Below are 6,262 nucleotides of genomic sequence, written 5' to 3'. Positions count from 1 at the left end.
GAGACAGTCTTCCCGCCGTTAGGGGGAGATAAGAACGTTACCGTTCCTGATGAACGACGTGAATTGACGTGGAATGTCCCCACTATGTCTCATCTTGATCCCCGAACCGCACAATGCGATAATGAAGTGCGAAGAATTCTAGATCTACAGAGTGTAGCCCAAAATATGCCAGACGCTTTCTCTGATCTAGCTAAAGTGACGAGATCACATATACCTGCTGCAAATGTGCCTGCAAGAATAGATGTCCCTGTAGGACGCGTTGTCCCGGATGGACGAGGTACGACCATGGCGGCTAACCAGTCACATGTCCCTGCCCAGAAGCGAGGTAGACCACTAGGTTCGAAGGATTCCTATCCCCGGAAGAGGGTAAAACCAGCACAAACGAATCCACTAGACATCGCGATCTCAACTGATCCATCTCACGAGATAATTCCAGATTATGGGTCCGTCCTAGAAAAGACAACGTTGGGGGACGCTCCAACGTTTGAACCCACTCTCGAGAATAGAGAAATCTCGATAAATTATGCATGCTTAAGTGAGATTTGGAATCGAAATGAGATTATCATCGATGATATATTTGTATTCGCAGTAGCTACTGAAATTATAACTAGCGATGATGTCGAACCTCGCTCTGTTGATGAATGTCAACGTAGAGACGACTGGCCAAAATGGAAAGAAGCAATCCAGGTCGAAATAGATTCCTTGACAAAGAGAAAAGTGTTCGGACCTGTCGTTCCCACACCTCACCATGTTAAACCTGTAGGATTTAAATGGGTATTTATAAGGAAGCGTAATGAGAAAAATGAGATTGTGATACACAAAGCTCGTCTAGTGGCGCAAGAATTTTCTCAACGCCCTGTGATTGATTACGAGGACGCGTATTCTCCCGTAATGAACGTCATAACGTTCCACTACCTTATCAATTTGGTAGTTTCCGAAAAACTGAATATGCAGCTTATGAATGTGGTCATAACTTATCTCTAGGGGGATCATAATACAGAAATATACCTGAAAGTTCCTGAAGAACTTAATATACCCGATGCAAATAGTTCTAGACCACGGAACACGCTCTCCATTAGTTTTGAGGCGTTCACTTTATGGATTGAAACAATCCAGACGGAGGTGGTATAACCGTCTAAGTGAATATTTAATCAGGATGGGATATGTGAATAATAAACTATGCCCATGCGTGTTTATTAAGGAAACAAGTTCCTAGTTTAGAATTGTGGCGGTCTATGTCAATGACATGAATTTGATCGATACTCCTGAAGAGATCAAGGAAACCGCAAAGCACCTGAAGTTGGAATTTGAGATGAAAGGCCTTGGGAGAACAAATTATTGTCTCGACCTGGAGCCCGAGCACAGTGCAGATGAAATTTTGGTCCATCAACCAAATTACATCCAGAAGATGTTAAGATGCTTTAATGAGGATAAAAGCAAGCACACCCATGGTCGTCTGAAGTCTAGAGAGAACCGTATCGTCCTGCAGATGATAACGAAGAGATATTGGTACCAGAAGTCTCATATCTAAGTGCAATAGGCGCATTATTGTACTTGGCTCAATGCCCTAGATAGGACATCTCATTCGATGTGAACTTGTTAGCTAGATATAGCTCTGCGCCAACACGCCGCCACTGGAATGGCATGAAAGACATTTTTCCGCTACCTTAGAGGTACAACGGATATGGGCTTATTCTATCCCTACGCATCAAGGAATGGATCAAACCCCCTTGATCCTCAGAATGATGCTCGCCTTGTTGGATATGCTGATATAGACTATCTATCAGACCCGCACAAGGCACGTTCCCAAACTGGTTATGTCTTTACCATTGGGAATACTGCAATTTCTTGGAGGTCTACGAAATAGACACTTGTTGCTACCTCTTCGAATCATGCTGAGATACTAGCTCTTCAAGAAGCAGTATGTGAATGTACATGGCTAAGAGCCGTTACAAAGCATGTTCGAAGCACATGTGGACTGCATTCCACCACTGATGAACCAACCATTATCTACGAGGATAATGCTGCTTACATAGAGCAGATGAAGACGGGTTTCATCAAAGGAGACAACACCAAACATATTGCACCGAAGTTCTTCTTCAATCAGCAACAACAGGAGCATCAGAAGATTGAAGTCAAGCAGATTCGATCTGAAGATAATCATGCAGACCTCTTTACCAAGTCACTACCAAAGTCTACATTCCAGAAGCATGTTCAAGGTATTGGTCTACGTAAACTATCTGAATTACCTAACATGTAATTTTCAGGGGGAGTCGAAATCAGGGGGAGTATCCCGAAGCATATACACTTGACCATCGTGTACTCTTTTCGTCCTTCGTCCAGGGTTATTTTGTCCCACTGGGTTTTGTTACCTGGCAAGGTTTTAACGAGGCACATCTTTAGAATGGTCACCCCACTTATACTACATCCTGAAGATGCTTTGATTTGACATATATGCATTTGCTCATCTTTTCCCTTCGACCACGGGTTTCTCCCACTGGGTTTACCGGGCAAGGTTTTGGTGTAGCAAATCTAAATGCATCCCTCTCGTAGACATACTACCTACTTATGATGCTAATAAGAAGACTCCACTTATCTCCGAAGCTGTGATATTACTACTCCACACTCATACGCGTTGTGCTCTTTTTCTCCTTCGACCAAGGTTGTTTTTTTCCCACAGGGTTTTTATTACTTGGCAAGGTTTTTGATGAGACAACTTAGAAGCGCACAACCCATGCAACACTATTGACATGAAATATCCAAGGGGGAGTGTTGTAAATCATTATGGCTATATCATGTAAATAGATATAGGGTAAATCATTATGTTGTTATAGGCTTACCCTTTCCATGTTTTATGGATGACTTTAGGAATCCTTGTTTTATGGAGGACTTTAGGGGTCCTTGTTTTATGGAGGACTTTAGGCTACATGTTCCCTATCTTCCACTATATGTAGTCCATTTCCCATCCATGTTAGAAGGAGAAAAACAGAAAATACTACACTTATTATCTGCATCTAAACTCTCTCTCTCTCTCTCAAGTTCGATCTTTGAAGCAAAGCTCTCTCCATTTTCTGAAACACTTTTATGTTAGTTTTACAACATTTAGAAGTTAGAGCGACATTAGTTGGCTTGGTGCCTGGGTTGAAAGTAATTTTAAAGACTGCATCTTAGCAATACTATCAATCTGGTTAAGTATTAGTTGCTGGAACTAGGCAGGTAGAAGAGCTGGACGTGAAGTGGTGAATGATTAATCATGGTCTTTGATATTTGGCATATAGGAAAAACTTGTTATACGACGTACAACAACAATTGATACATATACAATAGGTATTAGCTTAGCCAAAGGTATAATTATGCAGGGGTCCTTATCGTGATACATGACCAACCATATAATTAGTGTTGAGAATTGAGATATATATTAAAATCAAAGCCCGAGTTTAGTTGGCCAGTTCTGATTCTAGTTGTTTTATTTTTTAATTCCCTTTCTTTTGAATATTCTACTTGAAGGTTTCATGATGTAGAAGTCATCTCCGGAAACTCATATCTACATATCTAGAATGATGTTTATAGGTCCTCTAGGATAGACCTGCATTCTTATGAGGGGTAAGCTAACTTAGGAAAAGCATATACATATATTATGAACTTGGTCTTGGAGCGTAAGAATGCAATGCCTAAGAAAATCAATATATATGAGTGAACAAAATAGAGGGAAACTCTCCAAAAAAAAAACCAAACTTGAGGAAAAGGGTATGTGAATATCACATCCCTTTTGTGAATGTGCATCATAGGCTATCATTATATGGCATGAAAAAATAACAGAGATCGAAATGATCACATGTTAGTGTAGTTGTTGCTCTTTGCTCTATAATTTTACTAGGTTCCCACCTTGAATTTCTTGCGTGACATTGCGTGTATGTCTCTGTTTGTTTAAGGAGTCAATGTGTTTTGGAGTTGGTGTATTCTGGAATTTTGCACGCCAGTTCCCCAAAAAAGTGAGGAGAGTTTAAGGATGGTGTATTCTGGAGATTGTTTTCTTTTCGTATAGAAAACGTAGTTGAGACGTATCAACTTATGGGCATCTTTCTTTTTCCCCAGCTCATTTACCAATCTGTTACTTTTGTTTCTTACACTTATTATGTTGAAAAAGTGGAAATGTTCTTAATATAATGATCTTTAGAATGAGTGGATTCTGGAACATATATTCATGACATTTGACTAGAGAAGTTGAAGAGGCGATTGGTGATTCCTCCTCAGCAACCTAAGAAACAGCGAGAGGTTTCTTGGGTTCGTGGACGAGCCGTAGCCTGAGGTCGGTAGTAAGAGTAGAGTCGATGGCGCGGTCGGCGGAGCCTAGGCAGAGGATGATTTAGGAGCTTCGACGTTCAATTCGATCCAGAGAGCTATGCATTTTGTAAAAGATAGAGTTAGAGTGTGACAGAGTTAGACTCGAGTTGGAGTTGAGTGATTGTTTTTTTTTTTTTAGTCAAGGCTACTTTTTCTTCTGTTTTTGTCAAGGGTTTTTTAAAAGGGTTTTGTCCATTTACCCCATTTTTAGAGATTTTTTTCTCACTTACCCCATTAAGTTTTTTTAATTCTCTCTTACCCAAAACACTCTAAGGAGGTCTTCCCTAATACCCCATTAAGATTTTTTTTTTGTTTTTTAATTTTTTTTAATATCATTTTACCCTCACCCCTTTGTTACTTAGAGAGAGAGAAAATGGAAGAGAGAGAAACCATGGGAGACTTCGCCGGAGTCCGGTCACCGGCCGCCGGAATCCGGTCAACTTTCGCCGGATTCCGGTCACCGGCTGCCGCCCACCGGAATTTGCTGAAAATCTCACCGGAAATTTTTTTTGCCCCCAATAGACATCTATTGCCCCCTAATAGATGGGCAATAGAGGTCTATTACCCCCCCAATAAACGTCTATTGCCCCCTAATAGACGTTTATTGCCCCCAATAGACGACTATCAGCCATGTATTGCCCCCCAATAGGACTTTCAGTTACCAGAATGGGAACTAATCTCCCTAAATTTAGACAAATAAAACTTTGATTACAGAAAAAAAACAAGGAGATTACATCAATTCAAAACGTCTATTGCCCCCCAATAGAACTTTCGATAGCCAGAATGGGAACTAATCTTCCTAAAATTAGATAAATAAAACTTTGATTAAGCAAAAAAACGAGTAGATTACATCAATTCAAATGTCTATTGCTCCCCAATAAACATATATTGCCCCCCAATAGACGTCTATTGGGGAGCAATAGAATATTATTTTTCCTGTTTTCTTTCCTTTCAGGCCTTCTGTTGCAAAACAGAAGTAGCACCATTTTGATTTGCCCCCAATACAACTTTTATTTTTTTCCTTTCCTTCTCGGATTTCTTCCCACAGTTTACAAAAAAAAAAAAAAAAATTTGGGCACCCAGAAAATGCTCTGGGCACCCAAGACCAAAGCACCCTCAGGCAACAAACCTGCCGGCGTCGGACTTGGTGGGCTACTGCTCGATGAGAACATCGCCGGCGACTTTGACAGAGTTTCAAACGAAGGAATGCTCGAGGAAGATGCTTTGGGCATGATAGGAGCATAAATGCGACAAATATAGTGTGAAATCCCTTACACTTTTCTTAGTTATTTCCTTTAAAAAGTCAGTTTTAACTTTGTTTTCTTTTTAGGTAGTTCGTGGAGTGATTCAAGAAAAATAAGAGCTGAAAGGGAGCAACGAAGCCATGAAACATGAAGTACTGATGCAGAGGACCAATTTTGATCAACCATTTGGCCAGAAATTACAAGGGAAGTTCACGGAAATCATTGTGCAATACAGTTGCTGCAAAGCAGAAAACTGCAGTTTCAGAATCAGCTTTCTGGGAACGGTTTTGAGGAGCAATTCTTGCATTCTTCCGGCTACAGCTTTGCAGAAAGGGCCAGCGAACCTTGAAGACATGATGTTATAATTGAACTAGAGCTAAAGAACTGGTCAGAAACGTCAACGAGGCAGAAGGAAATCAAATGCAAAGTAGGCTTCCCGATAAGGCAGAAACCGTCAGCTTTTCACGAAGCTTTTTGGGAGATCTTTTCCGGAGATTTTCTTGGAGTTTTTCCAGAAGTTTGTTGATCAATATAGAAGATATGATGTCATAGAACACGTGGGAGTCAAGAACCATCCAGAAACTTGTCAAGACGAAGTCGTTCCTTGTCCAAGAAGGAAGCTTCAGAGTCAGAAATAGAATCCTAGTCAAAACAGGGCATTTTGGCAGAATTCT

Source organism: Rosa rugosa, chromosome 1, assembly GCF_958449725.1.
Source record: "Rosa rugosa chromosome 1, drRosRugo1.1, whole genome shotgun sequence".
In the NCBI taxonomy this organism is placed as follows: Eukaryota; Viridiplantae; Streptophyta; class Magnoliopsida; order Rosales; family Rosaceae; genus Rosa; species Rosa rugosa.
This window is presented reverse-complemented; position numbering follows the sequence as displayed.